At 45.5% G+C, this 22,999-nt stretch overlaps 1 long non-coding RNA gene across 1 annotated transcript in view; it reads left to right on the forward strand.

The window, feature by feature from the left end:
- The first annotated feature begins 9,225 nt into the window (after positions 1 to 9,225).
- LOC132835102 (uncharacterized) overlaps positions 9,226 to 22,999 on the forward strand; it is a 35,942-nt gene continuing 22,168 nt past the window's right edge. The window contains exon 1 of the long non-coding RNA XR_009647282.1: positions 9,226 to 9,352. This is a non-coding gene — a long non-coding RNA (uncharacterized LOC132835102). The remainder of the gene's footprint in view (positions 9,353 to 22,999) is intronic.

Genomic DNA, 22,999 nt, shown 5'->3' on the forward strand with positions numbered 1-22,999 from the left:
ACAAACACACACACACTCTCACATAAACATAAACACACATACATACACTCACACATACACATGCACACTCACACACCTACACACACACATACAAACACAAACACACTCACACACACGCACATTGGTAAGACTGAGCTGATCTCTGCAATTTTAAGTGAAAGATAACATCTGATTGTGTAAATTTCCCATTATCAGGAGTTACCACTGTTGTTAGCAATCACCTCATTCACAGGACACTCTCTTTCAAGGTTACTCAAGTTGATTTCCAGGTGCCCGATCCTCTCGCTTTGTGAAACTCCGAGAGCTCAGAGAGATTCTCAGGGAGCACGCCCCAAACGCACAGACACTCAGAAACAAAGAGGCATCTCGTACATGGATACACCACCACTCCAAAAGTTCCTTTCAGCACATTAATGATTCAAACTTTGAAATCAAACAATTTATTAATGACACCAAGTTGTGTGGACTGGGAAATTAAGGAAGACTGCACCAGATTACAGGAGGGACTTTAGCAAACTTGGTGAAATAATTGATAAATGAGATTAATACAGATAAATGTGAGGTGGTTCATTTTGGAATGGAGGACAATAGAACATTATTTAAATGGAGAGAAACTGCAGAACGCTACAATACAAGGGAACCTGGGAGGGGGACTTGTGCACAAACACAGAAAGCTAGCAGCCAGGGGGTAGCAGGTAATCAGGAAGGGCTAATGGAACGTTGGCTCTTATTTCAAGGAGGTTGGAGTATGAAAGTAGGGAGGCCTTACTGCAACTATACAAGGTGTTGGTGAGACCACAGCTGGAGTAATGTGAACAGGCTTGGTCCCCTTATTGAGTTGAGCAACAACTTATAAATCCTTTCAAAATATGCTGGTGGCAAGCAAGAGGAATAGGAGAGACTCCTGATCACCGCCGTCGCAAATTCACCTGCGCCTCCACACACATCATTTACTGCATCTGCTGCACCCGATGTGGCCTCCTCTACATTGGGGAGACAGGCCACCTACTTGCGGAACGTTTCAGGGAACACCTCTGGGACACCCGGACCAACCAACCCAACCGCCCTGTGGCTGAACACTTTAACTCCTCCTCCCACTCCACCAAGGACATGTAGGTCCTTGGTTTCCTCCATCGCCAGACCCTGGCAACACGACGCCTGGAGGAAGAGCGCCTCATCTTCTGCCTAGGAACCCTCCAACCACAAGGGATGAATGTAGATTTCTCCAGCTTCCTCATTTCCCCTCCCCCCCACCTTATCTCAGTCCCAACCCCTGGATTCAGCACCGCCCTCTTGACCTGCAATCTTCTTCCTGACCTCTCCGTCCCCACCCTCTCTCCAGCCTATCACCCTCACCCTCACCTCCTTCCACCTATCGTATTCCCAGCGCCCTTCCCCCAAATTCCCTCACTCCCCACCCCCCCCCCACCTTTGATCTCAGCCCGTTTGGCACACCAGCCTCATTTCTGAAGAAGGGCTTATGCCTGAAATGTCGATTCTTCTGCTCCTCGGATTCTGCCTGGCCTGCTGTGTTTTTCCAGCACCACACTTCTCAACTCGAGACTCCTGATCAGTCTTGAAAGAAATTTGGTGATTCCACCATTACTGTCTGTAACAGAATGTTCAGGAGCTGGTAGCAAAGGTGAGGGAAGGCATTGAGCCGGGCAGCTCAAACAGTTGTGTTGGGACATAGATTTGCCAGGACTTGTCATTCAGAAATATTCCACACATCTCTTTCTCCCATTAAAGTGGACAACCTCACACTTTTTTTCCCAACATTACCTTTCATTTTCCATAACTTTCCCCTTCACTGATTCTGATCAAATCCACCTGAAATCTTCCTCGCTACACAAACTTCCAATTAGCTTTGGATAATACGCAAATATGGAAATATTACATTGCCTACCCATCTCTAAATCACTGATAAGTATTGCCAACAGCTGGGGCCTAAGAACCAGCGCATGATGGTGATGGAGAGCAATTAGAGCAGTCAAAAGGACCTTCCCTGATGGAAAGGGTATGCTGGGGGAAAGGAGATCTCTTGGGAACCAGACAAACATGTGAATCATGGGCTTAATTCTATATCAATACTGTGTCTTCCATTTTTAATCTTAACTTCCTTACATGTTTCTGATGCCAGTGGAATAAAGAATCCCTGCTTCATGATCTTTGGGCCATCTGTGTGTCCAAATCTGATGTTACATTTCCATAGCTCCAGCCAACCACACACATGTATATCCGGTGGCTCAGAGGACAGCACAGGGCCTCAGTGGTTAGCACTGCTGCCTCACAGCACCAGGGACCCAAGTTCAATTCCAGTCTCAAGTGACTGTCTGTGTGGAGTTTGCACTTTCTCCCCGTATCTACGTGGGTTTCCACCGAGTGCTCCGGTTCCCTCCCACAATCCAAAGATGTGCAGGTCGGGTGAATTGGCCATGCTAAATTGCTTATAGTGTTCAGGGATGTGGAGGTCAGGTGCATTAGTCAGGGGTAGAAAGTAGAATAACAGGGTAGGGATATGCATTTGGATGGAATACTCTTCGGAGGGTTGTTGTGAACTTGTTGGGCTGAAGGGCCTGTTTCCACATTGTAGGGATTCTATGATTTAAATGATATGTCACCACAACAACTCTGACTCCATGTGGGGTTGGTTAGCTTAGTTAACTAGTGAAGACCAGACCGGTAAAGCAACACGTCCTTATTCCAGCTGGCCTAGCTTCAGGAGCCACCTCCTGACCCTGAGGTCATGGTGCTGTGGGTTGGCCCACCTTCCAGGAGAGACCTCAAGAAGAAAACACTCAAAGGACAAAGTAACATCTGTGGGAATGAGAAGTGATGACACCCCATCGCAAAGTTAAAGATGTAACAGCTCCTAACCCAGGAAGGAGTGGTGAGAGAAGGGCAGAACCAAAGGGGAAATGACGGACAAGGATCAGTGACAGATGGGATGATGGTGTGAGGTAAAAGGGAAATGGCAATTGGACAAGTAAGAGAGTGTTTATATGAGGTAAAGTTGGAGGAATAACACCTCATCTTTCACTTAGGCACATTACAGCATTCCCCAATGAAAATGCTACTTTCCTGCTCCCATTTATTCGAGGGTAAGGGGAATTGGCAATTGTCACTAACATTTCCTCAAGCCCCATCTTCTCTTTCTGCATTTGGTCAATTTCCATCCAATTTCACTTTCATCTCAAGTGACAGGCAGTGCGACATTTATAACCATGAAAGGTGCTCTATAAATGTACAACGTTGCCTTTGTTGTTATAGTGAAGCTCTATAACTTCACTATATAAATTAAATTCGATTAGATTCCCTACAGTGTGGAAACAGGCCATTCGGCCTAACCAGTCCACACCGACCTTCTAAAGAGCAACCCCCCCACACCCATTTCCCCTTGACTAATGCACCTAACAGTATGGACAATTTAGCATGGCCAATTCACCTAACCTGCACATCTTTGGACTGTGGGAAGTCTACAGTCTGAAGTCTGTCGTTTCTGAAAGATTTCCTATAAAACCGTCGGTTATTCTGGCCAGATTGAACCCTCAGGCAATGAGGTGTGCCGGGTCAGTGCGAGGGCAGATGCAATCTTTACAGAGTTCCAGAGCTGTAAAAACAGTCCAGTTCAGTGTGAATCTGAAATTGACATGCAATCTTTTCGACTTGAGGCTATGGGAAATCTGGAGTTCAGTCCTGAAAGAGTATGAATGTTAGAGCACCAATGTAAATACGTTTAAGATAGATAGCTGCTTTGCTGGGTAAGTAGACCAACAGGTTGTTTCCCCTTTTCTAGGAACAGATAATCACAGAATACACGGTCACACCAGAGGGCATAATCTCAGAATACAGGGTCACACCAGAGGGCATAATCTCAGAATACAGGGTCACACCAGAGGGCATAATCTCAGAATACAGGGTCACACCAGACAGTATAATCTCAGAATACAGGGTCACACCACAGGACATAATCTCAGAATACGGGGGAACAGCAGATGGGATAATCTCAGAATACAGTGTCACAACAGAGAGCATAATCTCAGAATACAGGTTCACACCAGACAGTATAATCTCAGAATACAGGGTAACACCAGAGGACATAATCTCAAAATACGGGGTCAATTGGCCATGCTAAATTGCCCATACTGTTAGGTGCATTAGTCAAGGGGAAATGGGTCTGGGTGGGTTGCTCTTCGGAAGGTCGGTGTGGACTGGTTGGGCCGAAGGGCCTGTTTCACCACTGTAGAGAATCTAATCAAACCTAATCTGATCTAACACCAGACAGCATAATCTCAGAATACAGGGTCACACCACAGGGTATAATCTCAGAATACAGGGTAACACCAGAGGGCATGATCTCAGAATACAGGGTAACACCAGATGGTATAATCTCAATATACACGGTCACACCACAGGGCATAATCTCAGAATACAGGGTCACACCAGAGGGGATAATCTCAAAATACAGGGTCACACCACAGGGCATAATCTCAGAATACAGGGTCACACCAGAGAGCATGATCTCAGAATACAGGGTAACACCAGAGGGGATAATCACAAAATACAGGGTCACACCAGAGAACATAATCTCATAATACAGGGTAACACCAGATGGTATAATCTCAATATACACAGTCACACCACAGGGCATAATCTCAGAAGACAGGGACACACCACAGGGCAAAATCTCAGAATACAGGGTCACACCAGAGGGGATAATCACAAAATGCAGGGTCACACCAGAGAGCATAATCTCAGAATACAGGGTTACACCAGATGGTATAATTTCAAAATACACGGTCACATCACAGGGCATAATCTCCGAATACAGGGTCACACCACAATGTATAATCACAGAATACAGGGTCACACCACAGGGCATAATCTCAGAATACAGGGTCACACCAGAGGGCATAATCTCAGAATACAGGGTCACATAACAGGGCATAATCTCAGAATACAGGGTCACACCACAGGGCATAATCTCAGAATACAGGGTCACATCGCTGGGCATAATCTCAGAATACAGGGTCACACCACAGGACATAATCTCAGAATACGGGGGAACAGCAGATGGGATAATCTCAGAATACAGTGTCACAACAGAGAGTATAATCTCAGAATACAGGTTCACACCAGACAGTATAATCTCAGAATACAGGGTAACACCAGAGGACATAATCTCAAAATACGGGGTCAATTGGCCATGCTAAATTGCCCATACTGTTAGGTGCATTAGTCAAGGGGAAATGGGTCTGGGTGGGTTGCTCTTCGGAAGGTCGGTGTGGACTGGTTGGGCCGAAGGGCCTGTTTCCACCACTGTAGAGAATCTAATCAAACCTAATCTAATCTAACACCAGACAGCATAATCTCAGAATACAGGGTCACACCACAGGGTATAATCTCAGAATACAGGGTAACACCAGAGGGCATGATCTCAGAATACAGGGTAACACCAGATGGTATAATCTCAATATACACGGTCACACCACAGGGCATAATCTCAGAATACAGGGTCACACCAGAGGGGATAACCTCAAAATACAGGGTCACACCACAGGGCATAATCTCAGAATACAGGGTCACACCAGAGGGGATAATCTCAAAATACAGGGTCACACCACAGGGCATAATCTTAGAATACAGGGTCACATCAGAGAGAATGATCTCAGAATACAGGGTCACACCAGAGGGGATAATCACAAAATACAGGGTCACACCAGAGAACATAATCTCATAATACAGGGTAACACCAGAGGGCATAATCTCAGAATACAGGGTCACACCGGACGGTATAATCTCAGAATACACGGTCACATCACAGGGCATAATCTCAGAATACAGGGTTACACCAGATGGGATAATCACAAAATACAGGGTCACACCAGAGAACATAATCTCAGAATACAGGGTCACACCACAGGGCATAATCTCAGAACACAGGGTCACACCACAGGGCATAATCTCAGAATACAGGGTCACACTGGACGGTATAATCTCAGAATACAGGGTCACATAACAGGGCATAATCTCAGAATACAGGGTCACACCACAGGGCATAATCTCAGAATACAGGGTCACATCGCTGGGCATAATCTCAGAATACAGGGTCACACCACAGGACATAATCTCAGAATACGGGGGAACAGCAGATGGGATAATCTCAGAATACAGTGTCACAACAGAGAGTATAATCTCAGAATACAGGTTCACACCAGACAGTATAATCTCAGAATACAGGGTAACACCAGAAGACATAATCTCAAAATACGGGGTCAATTGGCCATGCTAAATTGCCCATACTGTTAGGTGCATTAGTCAAGGGGAAATGGGTCTGGGTGGGTTGCTCTTCGGAAGGTCGGTGTGGACTGGTTGGGCCGAAGGGCCTGTTTCCACCACTGTAGAGAATCTAATCAAACCTAATCTAATCTAACACCAGACAGCATAATCTCAGAATACAGGGTCACACCACAGGGTATAATCTCAGAATACAGGGTCACACCAGAGGGGATAATCTCAAAATACAGGGTCACACCACAGGGCATAATCTCAGAATACAGGGTCACACCAGAGGAGATAATCTCAAAATACAGGGTCACACCACAGGGCATAATCTTAGAATACAGGGTCACATCAGAGAGAATGATCTCAGAATACAGGGTCACACCAGAGGGGATAATCACAAAATACAGGGTCACACCAGAGAACATAATCTCATAATACAGGGTAACACCAGAGGGCATAATCTCAGAATACAGGGTCACACCGGACGGTATAATCTCAGAATACACGGTCACATCACAGGGCATAATCTCAGAATACAGGGTTACACCAGAGGGGATAATCACAAAATACAGGGTCACACCAGAGAACATAATCTCAGAATACAGGGTCACACCACAGGGCATAATCTCAGAACACAGGGTCACACCACAGGGCATAATCTCAGAATACAGGGTCACACTGGACGGTATAATCTCAGAATACAGGGTCACACCACAGGACATAATCTAAAATATAGGGTCACACCCGAGAGCATAATCTCAGAACAGGGTCACACCGGACGGTATAATCTCAGAATACAGGGTCACACCACAGGACATAATCTAAAATACAGGGTCACACCAGAGGGGATCATCTCAAAATACAGGGTCACACCAGAGGGGATAATCACAAAATACAGGGTCACATCAGAGGGCATAATCTCAAAATACAGGGTCACACCAGAGGGGATAATCACAAAATACAGGGTCACATCAGAGGACATAATCTCAGAATAGGGGGGAAAACCAGAGGAGATAATCTCAGAATACAGGGTCACACGGGAGGGCATAATATTGGAATACAGGGTTAGCCAACAGGACATAATCTCAGAATAGGGGGGAACACCAGAGGGGATAATCTCAGAATACAGGGTCACACCACAGGACATAATCTCAGAATACAGGGTCACACCAGAGGGGATAATCTCAAAATACAGGGTCACACCAGAGAGCATAATCTCAGAATAAAGGGTCACACCAGATGGTATAATCTCAGAATACACGGTCACATCACAGGGCATAATCTCCAAATACAGGGTCACACCACAATGTATAATCTCTGAATACAGGGTCACACCACCGGGCATAGTCTCAGAAAACAGGGTCACACTAGAGGGCATAATCTCAGAATACAGGGTCACATCAGAGGGCATAATTTCAGAATACAGGGGCACACCAGAGGGCATAATCTCATAATATAGGGTCAGGCCAGAGGGCATAATCTCAGAATACAGGGTCACATCACAGGGCATAATCTCAAAATACAGGGTCACACCAGATGGGATAATCTCAGAATACGGGATCACACCTGAGGGCACGATCTCGGAATATAGGGTCACACCAGAGGGGATAATCTCAAAATACACGGTCACACCAGATGGTATAATCTCACAATACAGGGTAACACCAGTGGGCATAATCTCAGAATACATTGTAACACCATCAGGCATAATCTCAGAATACAGGTACACACCAGAGGGCACGATCTCAGAATTCAGGGTCACATCGCTGGGCATAATCTCAGAATACAGGGTCACATCACAGGGCATAATCTCAAAATACAGGGTCACACCAGATGGGATAATCTCAGAATACGGGATCACACCTGAGGGCACGATCTCGGAATATAGGGTCACACCAGAGGGGATAATCTCAAAATACACGGTCACACCAGATGGTATAATCTCAGAATACAGGGTAACACCAGTGGGCATAATCTCAGAATACATTGTAACACCATCGGGCATAATCTCAGAATACAGGTACACACCAGAGGGCACGATCTCAGAATTCAAGGTCACATCGCTGGGCATAATCTCAGAATACAGGGTCACACCACAGGCGATAATCTCAGAATACAGGATCACACCACAGGCGATAATCTCAGAATACAGGATCACACCAGAGGGCATAATCTCAGAATACAGGGTCACACCACAGGCGATAATCTCAGAATACAGGATCACACCACAGGGCATAATCTCAGAATACAGGGTCACACCAGAGGGGATAATCTCAGGATACAGGGTCACACCAGAGGGGATAATCTCAGAATGCAGGGTCACACCAGACGAAGTGGTGGAGGCTGGTACAATGACAATATTCAAATAGTATCTGGATGGGTATATGAATGGGAAGGGTTTTAAAGGGAAATAGGCCAAATGCTGGCAAATAGGGCTAGATTTGTTTAGAATATCCGATCAGCCTGGGCAAATTGGACTGAAGGGTCTGTTCCCATGTTGTTATATCTCTCTAACTCCGGCATTTTGACTTTTCTCCCTGTTCAACCTGCTCTCGCTGAGGTGCACCTTCTAGAGAGAGGAATTCAAATACTGAACGAATGCAAGCAGGGGGCAAAAGGAGTGACTCAGCGATCGCCAGGCATTCACTCTTTTTTAAAAAGTTATCAGGGATCCAAAAGTGGTCCTTGATTCACTTACTGGCCTTTCAATCCAGTTGAAAGTGAATTATTCACCGTTCCTTTTTCTACAGAAACTGCTGGATATTTCCGGGATATTATTTTATCTTTCTCTCTCTCTTCAAAAAGCAATAGGGTGAATACATAGAAAAGTACTTTTGATTGACCAGGAAATGTATTGGGTTTCAGGGGAATTCCACCCCCTGCTGGGGGTTACTGAGAGGTGCCATTGTCTTCGCTTTCTATATAAAGGTTGCACTCAGTTCGCTTGTTGCTGTACACTCTCATCAGGAGACGGTCAGGATGAGGACTCTCCCTGTCCTGTGCTGTGTGGTACTGATGGTTCTCTGCATGTCCTCGCTGGGTGAGACTTATGTTAAAAAATTAAGAGGTGAGTCGTGGTGTATTTGAATGTCTGGCGTGAGTGGAGAGACTAAATTTATCCTACTCTCTGTAATACAGGTGCAAGTGACTCAAGTGATCCTTAACATTGCATTGGAGCCACAGGTTTAGACTGAGATGATCACACTGCGTTTCAATTCGGTTCCGCTCCGTTTTAAAGAGTTTTGCTTTGTTTTTATTCGTAATTGTTGGGAGAGTGGTGCCCATCCGTTTAATTAAATGGGAATCCCTTGTTGAACCCACTGATACCCACTGCCCAATCCCATCCTCTCTGCTAAAGGGAGCGGGACTGAGGTTAAGAACCATGAGGCTTCCTGACTCTCTTACTTCTGAGGTACAACAACCTGCATTCAGATAGCACCTGGAACAGGGGTGTTATTCAGTGTTATTCAGCTCAACCCACACCAACCCCCGCCCTCACCCCCACCTCGTCCAACAGCCACATGCGGAGGTAGTGCATAGAACAAGCAAGCTGGTGGGACAAGCTGGTTTAAGGAGCTTCTTAAGGGTTGAATCATAGAAACAGTGCAGATTGAGACCATTCAGCCCATTGACTTCATGCTGAGTCTCAATCCTACGAAGACAGTTTGGATCAGTTAGGATTATACTCGCTGGAGTTCAGACAAATTAAGTTGGGATCGCATATAAAATTCTAACAGGACTAGACCAGGCAAACACAAGAAGGGTGCTCCCAATGACCGGGGAGTCTAGAACCAGGAGTTACAGTCTAAGGATGCAGGGAAGACCCCTTAGGACAGAGATGAGGAGAAATGTCTCCACCCAGAGAGTGGGGAGCCTGTGGAATTCTCTGTCACAGAGCAGGTTTTCAGGAAGGAGTTCGATATAATTCTTCGAGCAAGTAGGATCAAAGGCTTGGGGTGAAAATGGAAGCAGGGAACGGAGTTGGACAATCAGCCATAATTACAGTGAATGGTGCAGCAGGCTTGAAGGCCGAATGGTCTCACCGTGCTCCCGTCTTCTCTGTATCAGTCAGTCCCATTCCTCCTGACCTATTCCTGTAATCCCTGTGAGTTTATTTCCCTCAAGCCCCCAGTTAATTTTCTTTAGAAAGCATGCACCCTCTTCATCGCCCTCATGGGCAACGTGTTCCTGACCACTGACTACCTGCTCCATTCGTACTACATTCACTTCCTTGAAACATTGAAGTCTGTTCCCCACCCCACCACAACTGTGGGAGTCACAAGAGACAAAGCTGGAGAGAGGGAAGAGTGTCAGTCTCAGTAACTGAAGACAGAGCCAGCAATGGTGGAGCTATTAAAATCGGATGGGCGCAAGGCACAAGCTTAGAGGAGACCAGATACCTAAAGAGTTGGCATCCAAGTTCAACAGCTGGAGGTACTGTGTGCATTTCTAGTTACCCTCCTATAGGAAGAATATTATTAACTTGGAGAGGGTGCAGGTAAGATTTATCTGGATGTTACCTGCACTGGAGGGTTTGAGTTATGAGGATAGGCTGGGACTTGTTTCCCTGGAGCATCTGAGGTTGAGGAGCGACAATACAGAGGTTTGTAAAGTCATGAGGGACATAGATAAGGTGAATTACCGAGGAATTTCCCCTTGAGTAAGGATGCTCAAAACTAGAGGGCATTTTTTTTGCAGTGAGAAGGGAAAGATGCAAAAGGGGCCTGAGGGAGATCGTTTCCATACGGTGCATATATGGAATAAGCTGCCAGTGGAAGTAATAGAGATAGGTACAGTTACAACGTTTGAAAAGTATCTGGATGGTTATGTCAATAGGAAAGGTGTAGAGGGATATGGGGCACATGCAGGCAAATGGGCCTAGTTCAGTTCAGGAAACCTGGTTAGTATGGACAAGTTAGACCAAAGGGTCAGTTTCTGTGCTGCATGACTCTGAATGGACTGTTGGCCTTTATTTCAAAGGAAATGGAGTATAAAACAGAGAGGTTGTGGTCCCTTTATCTAAAGACAGATTCACTGGCATTGACTGGTAGAGCAGCCCCAATGGGCTGAATGGCCTGCTTCAGCTCCTGCAAGTGAATGGTTAATTTTTCCATTCCACCAATGGCAGAGAGTTTCCTGGTCAGACAGGGACATGTGATACCTACAGTTCCTGAGCTCTGTTAAAGGACACCACAGGCACACACCATCAGCAAGGGTCTCCCTCATCACAACCAGGGAAGGACCATTCACAGTGTGGCCTGTTAACCAGTCTCTACGTACCAACTTACACATCACAAATAGGCCATTCAGTCCTTCAGCATGCTGTACAGAGCGTTGGTCAGGCTACAGCTGGAGTACATTGTGCAGTTCGGGTCACCTCCTACAGGACGCATGTGATGACACTAGGGGGGTTCAGAGGAGGTTCACCAGGGTGTTGCCTGCGATGGAGAAATTGAACTATGAGGAGAGACTAGATGGGCTTGAGGGAGAGGCTTGAGGGGGGGACATGTTTGAGATGTAAAAGATTGAGGGATATGAACAAATTGACTAGACAACAAGGTGGCATGGTTTTAGGGGAAGGGGGAGGAGATTCAGAAGAGATTTGGTGAAAAACCCTTTTCACTCAGTGGGTGAGGGGAATCTGGAATGCACTGCCTCAGAAGGTAGTGGAGGCTGGAAACTTTACAATGTGTAAAAAATATTTGGATAGGTACATTGCATATCATAATGTTCAAGGATATGGGACAAGTGCAGGAAATTAAGATTAATGCACTTTTAGTGTCGGTTATGTTGGTGCAGACTCGATGGGCCACCTTGTAGGAATCTGTAATCTATTCAATAAAATCATGGCTAATCTGATTGTATTCCTGATTACTTTTCACCCCTTTGTCTTTTCAGGAAAGATTCTAAAGACTTCCTGAGATAAAATAAAAATGCATCTCCTCTGTGTTTCCAATGATTTTTAAACGGTGATCCCTCGTTCTAGGTTCTCACAGAAGAGGAGATCCTCTCTCAAACCTACTCTGTCAAAACTCCCTCAGGACATTATGTTTCATTCAAGTCACCTCCTTCTAAATTCCAGCAGCCTAAGCTGTCCAACACTTCACCACATGAAGACAGCCTCAAGTTCTATGTGTTAGTCAAATGAACCTCTTGAACTGCTTCAACACATTTATATCCCTCCATAAATAAATTGACTTATGCTGTCCACACTTCTCCACTTATGGTCTCACATCTCCTGTATAGCCTCTCTGCTTCTGTCTGCTTCATTACTGAAAGTGCTGGAGATGTTCAGCAGGTCTGCATGGTGGCACAGTGGTTAGCACTGCTGCCGCACAGCACCAGAGACCTGGGTTCAATTCCTGCCTCAGGAATGTTTGCACATTCTCCCTGTGTCTGTGTGGGTTTCCTGTGGGTGCTCTGGTTTCCTCCCACAGTCCAAAGATGTGCAGGGTAGGGGAATGGGTCTGGGTGGGTCACTCTTTGGAGGGTTGGTGTGGACTTGTTGGGCCGAAGGGCCTGTTTCCACACTGTAAGTAATCTAATCTAATCTGTGGAGAGAAAACTCATTTAACGTTATGAGTGTTCTTCTGAATTACAGTTCCGAACGAGAGTCATACTAGATTATAGAATCCCCGGTCTGTGTAGGCTTACTCTGGTTTCCTCCCACAATAACAAAGATGGGCAGGTTAGGTGAATTGGCCATGCTAAATTGTCCATAGTGTTCAGAGATGTGTAGGATAGGTACATTAGTCAGAGGTAAATATAGAACAATAGGGTAGGGGAATGGGTCTGGGTGGGTTACTCATTGGAGGGTCAGTGTGGACTTGTTGGGCCAAATGACCTCTTTCCACACTGTAGGGATTCTATGATTCTTCTGGGATTGGATGTTACCCCATCCCCTCGGAGTTGTTGCTCTGTCTCTGACCCGGTGAGTTTACAGTGTAGCACCCCATTGTCCAATCCTCATTTGTTAGCTCAGACTAAAATGGTGGTTAACCAACAAACCTAACCGAGCCCTAGTAGGAAAGACATTTCAGGGTGCAGTTTTCATGCAAACGTTGCATCAACCACAAGATGTTCTAACTTGTTTCTTCTGTACGAAAATAATACTTATAAACACTTTAACTTTTGTGCTTATATGCAGTTAGATGGCCTATCAGTCAAATTGCCATGAATCATTACCATGGTAATCAGATATCAGGCCCCCGAGCCAACCAGGTTTGAGGCTTGTCAAATCAAGTCATGGAATCTTGGAGACCTTTTGGCCCACCATGGTTGGATATGTCAAATACTTAGTTGCATTGCCCTGCCCTATCCTGTGTTTTTCCCTTTTCAATCGTTTGCCCAACTTTGAAATATACTGTTGGTCTCCAGCAACCCCCCCCCCCTTAACCCCCTTTCCCCCCCCCCCCCATCCATCATGGGGCACTAGCATCAGGTCAGGGGTAGAAAGGAGCTGTTGCACTGGGGCGGGCTTCACTTGATCTGTGCTGGGGCCAGTGTCTAGCGAATCGAATACCTAAGGCTGGGATTTAACTTAAAGAACGAAGAGGGACATCAGGCGAGGGAAAACATTGGCTTGAAACCAAGAAGATGCATGGCTTTAGTGGGTGGCTAATTTGATATTAATACCCAGAATGGAACAGGAAGTGAAAGAGTGTACAAACATGAAAACAAGGAACAAATGGGATCAAAAGGGGGAAGAATGGTAAAAAGGTAAAATTAAATACTCTTTAATCAAACGCATGTTGTAATTGGAACAAATTAACAGCATAAATAGAGGTTAATGGGTGTGGTCTTATAACCATAATGGTTACACTGAGATCAGAGCTGTGAACTAAATATTCAGAGGTATTTGACTTTTTGGGAGGACAGGCAGAAAGGGAAAGGTGGTAAGATAGTTTTGTTATTTCCAGAGATGGAATAAATACAATAGGAAAAAAATAGTTTTGGATCAGATGATTTCCCAGAGGTTTCTGGGAAAGGAGGGACTTCTTATTTATATTTCCATCCTATATAAGTCAGTGTTTTCTAGGGCTCAGACAATTTTAGACCTGGTAATGTGTAATGAAGCAGGCTTAACAATTCATCTTAGTAAAAGATCCCCTCGGGAACATTGACTATAGGAAGGTAAAATTCAATTTGAGGGTGAGAAACTTGAGTCAGAAACAACTATCCAATTATATATAACTGTACAACTACATATAAGCAAGTTATATCAATAAACATAATTTTGTAGGGATATGGGCAGAGTTGCCTACAGTAGATTGGAAAAGGAGGCAGAAGAGAGGACCAAGGATGTTTAAGAAAATAGTTTCTGACTCTCAGCAAAGATATATCCCAGTGTGGAAGAAGGGAATAAAGTGGAAAATGTGAGATCATGTACTTTGGCAGGAAGAGTAGAAGAGGTGAATATTATTTAATAGAGAGAGACTGAAAAGAGATACAGCATAAAGTTATTATAAATAAACATCTAACGTACAAGTTCAGCAGATAAAAGGGAAGGCATATGCTGGCAGTTATTTCAGAGGGAATTGAGTATAAATTAGGTAAGTCTTGTTAAGACTATGCACAATACTTGTTAGACCACATCTAGACCACTGTCAACAGTTTTAATTCCTTTATGTGAGGGAAGATATACCGGCATTGGAAACAGTCCAACTCAGGATCACTGGGTTGATTCCAGGATGTTCTCATAAGGAGAAGTTGAGTAGTTTGGGCTTGTACTCTTTAGTATTCAGAAGAATGAGAGGAGACTTTATGAAAACATCCAAAACTCTTCAGAGACTTGACAGAGGATAGGTTGTTTCCCCTTGTGGGACAGTCTAGGACTAGAGGGTATAATCTCAGAATAAAGGAGTCGTCCACTTAACACAGATGAGGAGAGATTTCTTCTGATAGAGGGTAGGGAATCCTTCACTCCAGAAGGCTATCAAGGCTGGATCGTTTAAGTATATTCATGGCTGAAATAGATACATTTTTAATTGGTTAGGGAATTAAGGGTTATGGGGAAAGGCAGGAAAGTGGAATTGATGATCAGGTCAGCCATGATCTGTTTGCGGGGAAGAACAGATTTGATGGGCAATGACCCAGTTGTGTGTCACACCTAATGGTCTAAGTGTCTCATCCAGCTCCTGCCAACATTTTGCCCACAGTTAGCAGCTTTTTCTGCACAGGATGGCAGCTGCCCAGGGGAGGGACATGCTTTTCCAAGATCAAACCCCCTTTATGTCCACTGGTCTCTCAGACCCGCTTTCCAAGCCACCCTCTCCCACTCACTCCAGCTCAAGCCAAACCCGCTCTGGTAGACCAGACCGGCCTATAACACAGCCTCCATCAGCTCCTCTTCTGCGGACAGTAGTCTCAGTAGTTCGCCACTGTTGGGGCGTCAGGTCCAGTCTATCAAGATGGGCCTTCTTCCCAAATTGAGTCAAGACCACACACTACTTTCTCGTGGGTTGAGGGTGTGGTGCTGGAAAAGCACAGCAGATCAGGCAGCATCCGAGGAGCAGGAGAATCGACATTTCAGAAATAAGCCCTTCATCAGGAATAGAGTAGGATTGAAATCAACCAGGAGCAAGTGAGGACTGCCGATGCTGAAATCCTTTTGCCCGAAACGTCAATTCTCGTGCTCCTCGGATGCTGCCCAATCTGCTGTGCTTTTCTAGCATCCCACTCTTGATCTGCAGCATCTGCAGTCCTTACTTTCTCCTAGGCTTTCTCATGGGGCTGTGGTTGGGCAGGGGTTGGGGTCTCTGCAGGGAATGAAGGTGCTCCGTAAATATAGCCCTTGGGTTCGAATCCCACCACAGTAGCTGCCAGAATAACTCTCGAGGTGAAAATCCGGTCTCCGTGACAGTGATCATGAAACACCTAGATTGTGGGAAAATCCCACTGGGTTGAGAGGTGCTCTTTAGGGAGTGCAGTCTGCTGTCTTTACCTGGTCTGGTCTGTAGCTGCAGGTGACTCCAGACCTCAATGAGGTTGATCTTTTAAATGCTCTCAAGCCATTCAGTTGCAGTCAACAATGTTGGTCCCCACCTCCTTCTCAAGGACAACAGGGAACAAATACTGGCCAGGCATATTATTTAAAAATCCTTTGTGGGAAGTTAAGATTCTGCTGCTACACATTGTCACAATAACCGGATGAATAGTTATGGATGAGATTCGAACCATCTACAGTAAATAACTATTTTAACTGTCTGGTCACAGAGCTGAGTGGGGAGTGCACAGATCAAACAAAATCCAGTTGGAAGTGCAGCTCAGAATTAACTGAAGCCTTTAGCCCTCTCAACTCCCACCTTATCGGCAACGAAACAGTTGATTAAAACCTTGCAAACACTCTCAATGTTTACACTGCAAGGGTACAAAATAACACAAGGCACACAGGGTTTCCATTTTAAATATTGATTGATCACTGAGAACTATTTAAAGAATGTAGTCCCATTGTTACAGTACAGCAAACTGAACAATCCCGTTTTACAACATAGAACAGTACAGGCCCTTCGGCCCACAATGTTGTGCTGAGCAATTATCTTAATCTAAGATCCACCCAACCCACACACCCTTCAATTTACTGCCATCTATGTGTTTGTCCAGCAGTCACTTAACTGTCCCTGACTACTCCCACCGCTGGCAGTGCATTCCACACACCCACCACTCTCTGTGTAAAGAACCTACCTCTGACATCTCCCCTAAACCTTCATCCAATCATCTTAAAATTATGATCCCTCGTGACAGCCATTTCTGCCATGGGCAGAATTTTTAAAGTCAATTTTATCTAATTTATTTTCATAAAATAGGTTTAGTAGCTACTCAAGGATGCTGGGGACAGCACCAAAACAGAATTGTAAACGAGTATGTTTGAGCTATGGAGGTTTGGCATGGTTCTGTTGGTCACAGGTTCTGTTGGACTTGAGCTCAGAGGTTCAAGATCAACACTTCAGCGCCATTCTGAGGGGGTGCTGTCAACTGATGAGATGTTAAACTGAGGCTCCTTCTCTGCCTAACTGAGTGAAGATGTGGAGGTGCCAGTGTTGAACTGGGGTGGACAAAGTCAGAAGTCACGTGACACCAAGTTTAAAGTTCAACAGGTTTATTTGAAATCGCAAGCTGTCGGAACGCTGGTCCCCTCATCAGATGAAGTGGTACTTGAGTGAGCGCAGAAGGTCCCGTTGACACTCTTTCAATAAAGAACTGGCTAATTCTCCCCAATGTTCTAACAAATGTTTATCCCTCCATCAACACCACTAAAGACAGGCTTCTGGCATCTGTGGGATCTTGCTGTGCACAAATTGATCTGCTGCATCTCCAATGTAACGATAATGATCACACTTTAAATGTTCTTCTTTGGCTGTAGAGTGTGTTGAGGTATCAAGCGATTGTGAGAAGCTGCTGTGTAAATGCAGATCTTGCTTTATTCAATAAAAACCCAAAGAACTCCCAGCGGACAACACTGGAAATCGGAAACAAAATCAGAAATTGCTGGAAAAGCTCAGCAAGTCTGGCAGCATCTGTGGAGAGAAATCAAAGTTAACATTTTTGGGTCGAGTGACCTTTCCTCAGAAATTGCTCTTTGTTCTTGCTTTACTCATTCGGACAGCTCTTCCACAGATATGATGGGCCAAATGGCCTTCTCTCAATGCTGTAGGTCCCAAGATGTCGATGTCTTACATTGGCGCACTGAATCCAGGTTTGCACCAGGGCGATTATTTTGTTGTGAAGTTGGATTCAATAAATCTGGTCATTTATGAACCAATAAAAGGTCTAATATTGTAATTGAGGACAGCAATTTCATTGACATCTCTATGTAGAGGTCAGGCCCTGACCCCCTCCCACAACCTGGTCTGGCCTACGTGACCACAGTCTCTGCTCTCAATATTTATATGTTCGGTGCTCTCTGCTGAATCACTCCACCGTGCCAACAATCACAGAGACTCTCACTGTGAGGGCCAGGCAATAAACACCATCTTAGAAACTTGAGGACAAATTAAATGGTGCTATGTATTTGATTCTAGTTGTGAACTGCCATACAGTGTTCGTCCCTTGGGGGATTTGCTAAAAGGAGTTTGTCACAGCAGAAGGTGGGACACAAAATGGCCGCCTCTTCTTGCCCAGCTGGGAGCAGCCAAATGGTGACTGAAGGCCCAACTGAGGTCAGGCACAATCCTGAATCTGACAGCAAGGCAGCTATTAGATGCAAGTTTATAACACAAATGACCAGAGACCAATAATATGCTTGACAGGGTGAACAAAGGGCATTCCATCTGTTAAATTAGAAGATTAAGGAATGATATAATTAAGATGATTAAAGGAGTTAATATTGTATTTGGGAGAAACTATTTTCTCTAATATTTGAAAGTGGGGAGTTTAGAGAGCTATGTAAATAGGGCTGGACAATGGCACTAACCTTGTAGCTCTCTCGGGAACCAGTACTGACATGACAGGCCAAAGGGTCCCCTTCTACAATGTAAAATTCTGTAATTACATGATTCTAATTAGGAGAGCCCAGAACAAGGAAGCATAACCTTAAAGTTCAGAAAGACTAAAGTGGTGGAAACAGGAGGAAATATGTTCATTCTGAAGATCAATGGAACGTGTCAAAACTAGGAGTTCGAGTGAAAATAAACATTTTGTTTAAGGTTTGTCATTTTGCGTACATCAGAATGTTTGCTAGAAATTCTAATGTAAATTCCAACAACATTTTGATGCTTACTGTTTGAGAAGTGGGTGTTGATTGGCTGGCAAGTGGTTTCTGATTGGTAAAGGCATTGCATAGCGAATGCAACAGTCAGATGATAACTGACAGTTAACTGCAAAGCTGTGTTTAAATTTAAAACAGGCTATTTGACTCTAATTGGTCAATTTCCTTGAAAAGTGAATTCGACAATGGCTGTCACCAGTTTTGTTGAGTTGAATCCTGTGCCTTATATGTACATGTCCTTCCTGTCTGCAAAGATTTGGTCTTGCGTATTAAAATATCTGGTTTCCAGTAAATACCGATGCACCACATTGTGAGCCCAACTAACAATCTTAAATTGGTTGCCATCTTAATTAATAGCACGGTCTGGATTATTCAGAAAATGATGTCCAATCATATAATCAGACATCATTTTAAATTTTGTAAACACGGGCTGATTGGGTGTGAACAACTGAAGGGATATGCTGTTTGATACAATGCCCTAGTCTTTGGGATTTCCAGCATACCCACTCCCCCACCCCCTCACACACAGGGTACTCTGAGGTGTGCTGGGTATTTTTCAGGACTGGCTTTTAATTCCTTTTTGTGATTTATCCAATCTGCATGCTCTCCACGTTCAGTATAAAAAGGTAAATTCTTTAAGTCGGTAATCTTGCAAATGTTCTGAAGAGTGCAAGTTAAGAAACTTTGTCAGAATATGTCTCTCTTCAGTTTAGCTCATAGAACCATACAATCCCTACAGTGTGGAAGCAGACCCTTCAGCCTAACAAGTCCACACTGACCCACCAAAGAGTAACCCACCCAGACCCACTCCCCTACCCTGTTATCCCCTGATTTCTGCACCTAACCTACACATCCCAGAAGACTACAGGCACGGCCAATTCGCCTAACCTGCACACCTTTGGATTGTGGGAGGAAATTAGAACACCCAAAGGAAACCCACGCAGACACAGGGAGAATGTGCAATCTCCACAGAGACAGTCGCCCAAGGTTGGAATTGAACCTGGGTCCCTGATGCTGTGAGGCAGCAGTGATAACCACTGAACCATTAATATCCTGTGATTACTGAGATTACTTGTCAAGGCCACTAAATATCTTTTTGTTTTAATTCTCTGATGGGATGTGGCCAACACTGGCAAGACCAAAGTTTGTTCCGATCCCTGGATGCCCATTTCACTTAAAGAATCAACCACATTACTGGGTGGTGGTGGTGGTGGTGGTGGGGGGGGGGGGGGGGGAATGGGGGGGGTCTGGAGTCACATGTAGGCCAGACCAGATAAAGATGGCAGATTTCCTTCCCTAAAGGATATAATTGAATCTGATAGGAGTTTAAAGTAATACTCAATGACACGTTTGCTATTATTGAGAGTAGCTTACAATTCCACATTAAGTGAGTTTCAATTCTTCCAGCCACCATGGTGTGGCTTGAACCCAGAGTGTTAATCTAGGCCTCTGAATTTCTAGCCTATTGACATGACTACTAGATCACCAGCATCCTCTGGGACCACACTGAGGAGCTGGTTTAACAGACATCCAGCCATAGACTAATTGAATTGCGGAACAGGGTGGAGGGGCTAATTTAGTCACTGATATAGGTTCTGCAGCCTAGCAGACTGGAGAAGACTCTGAAAAGGAATCCCATCAGACTCGAAACATTAACTCTGTTTCTCTCTCCGTGGGCCTGCTGAGTTTCTCCAGCATTTTGTCTGCGGTCTGGGATTGCTTCAAATGGACGCCAGCATTTTGCTTCGAGTCACAACGACTGACGCAGTCCGGCGCTGCAAAGCCAGCTCGTGAATTAATTTGGAAGCATGAACAGTGTAGCTCCTTCCAGAACCATCAACATCCCCTTGAAACAGGCGGTGATGGGTACACCCCGGAGTGGCGTTGTGTCATAGGGTTAGACAATGATGGATAGGGCACCGGGAGCCAGTCCACAGCTCCTGGTGTGGAGTTCAGTGGAGGGTTAGCCTGGCACTACTCTTTGGCCATCTGCCCTTTAGTTAGCATGAGCTTGGCCTCCAATGCCCAGTGGGGGAGGAAGCCCTGTCTCTGTGAGCCAGCTACCAAACCATTGGCTGGCAGCTCAGCGGTGCCTCCAGAAGCCGTGGCTCCTTCTGGGATTGCAGCAAGTTGCAGAGGGAAACGATGGAGCCGGACTTTAAAATGGGACAGGGGTCTGGGGTGGGCAAGGTTGGCATGTCCTTGACGGGGGTGTGGTGATGTGACTGGACAGAAAAGGGGCGAAAAGAGAGAGAGACAGAGAGAGAACTGGGGGGTGGGGGCCGTAGTGGAGGAGGTTCAATTGGGTTTGTGATATCTGGGTTTAGCTTTCACTTCCTCCACCCTAGCCCAGTGAGTGAAGTTCCAGAGGTTACCCTGAAATGGCCAGCTATTTCCTGTCTATCCCTACCTATCCCTGAACAGAGTGACTTCTCACGGCCATTTCACACCCTACTTAAGAGCCACTTGGGATCCTGGAGTCATGTGAAGGCCAGACCTGGTAAGGATGGCAGATTTCCCTCCCTCAAGGGTGTTAGTGAACCAAATGGGGTTCTTTCACAACAACATTCCTCAGGTTCAATTGTATTTGCCAGTTTTCTGCTCCCTCCTGTCCAATCCGTTGAGATATTCCTGCAATTATCTTCCTAACTATCAACCAAATGGTTTCTATCGTCAGAAACATTGTGACCACAGTCACAGTGTTTAAGAGTAAATCTCTAATACGTATACATCATAAACAGCAAGAGAAACCATTGAGTTCTGTGGAACCCAAGCACAATCTGGAAGACAGACCAATCCCCCACTAGGGCTCCTTGAAAGCGAAAAGGGCAGAGGGTTACTGGGAAGTGGGATTAAGAGGATACTCTTTCAGAGAGCTATCCAGGCACAAGGGAAAGAATGGCCTCCTTCCGTGACAGTGCCAACCACTTACTGACCAGAACGGGAGAGGGACCGATACTAAAATGAAATACCGTGGATGCTGGAAACCTGAAAGCAAAACCGGGAAGATTAGATTAGATTACTTACAGTGTGGAAACAGGCCCTTCGGCCCAACAAGTCCACACCGACCCTCGGAAGAGCAACCCACCCTGACCCATTCCCCTACATTTACCCCTTCACCTAACACTATGGGCAATTTAGCATGGCCTAACCTACACATCCCAGAACACTACAGGCCCGGCCAATTCACCTGACCTGCACATATTTGGACTGTGGGAGGAAACCGGTGCACCCGGAGGAAACCTACGCAGACACGGGGAGAATGTGCAAACTCCACACAGACAGTTGTCTGAGGCATGAATTGAACCCAGGTCTCTGGCGCTGTGAGGCAGCAGAGCTAACCACTGTGCCACCGTGCCAGGAAAATTGGAGAAACTCAGCATCTGTGGAGAGAGAGAGAGAAAAACAGTTGACATTTTTGAGAGCCATACAGTACGTGGAACATTAGCTCCGTTTTCCCACTGCACGGATTCTGCCTGATCCACTGAGTTTCTCCAACATTCTGTGTTTGCTTGACTCTTAACAGCCCCAGAGTGACTAGATTTCCCGAATTCAGCTGCGCGTCTTGCAGAGGTGGGCTTTGAACTGTCTGTGTGGGTTTCCTTCGGGTGCTCCGGTTTCCTTCCACAATCCAAAAATGTGCAGGCTAGGTGAATCGGCCATGCTAAATTGCCCATAGTGTTAGGTTAAGGGGTAAATGTAGGAGTATGGGTCTGGGTGGTATACGCTTCGGCGGGTTGGGTGTGGACTTGTTGGGCCGAAGGGCCTGTTTCTACACTGTAAGTAATCTAATCTAGAACTCTTGGCTGGTGGATTCCTGAGATCACTCCCCCACCCCGCCCAACAATATTGACCAGAAGGTGGCTGTGGGTGAAGGTAAAGGGTAGATGCACGTGGGGATTGTAGGCAGGGTAGAGTGAGTGTGGATGGGTGGGGGGAGGCAGTGAGCTGAGCGAGGGGGTCTGTCCATTTATGAACGATTGCACATCCCTCCATGACTGTCTCTTT

Source organism: Hemiscyllium ocellatum, chromosome 43, assembly GCF_020745735.1.
Source record: "Hemiscyllium ocellatum isolate sHemOce1 chromosome 43, sHemOce1.pat.X.cur, whole genome shotgun sequence".
NCBI classification, from domain to species: Eukaryota; Metazoa; Chordata; class Chondrichthyes; order Orectolobiformes; family Hemiscylliidae; genus Hemiscyllium; species Hemiscyllium ocellatum.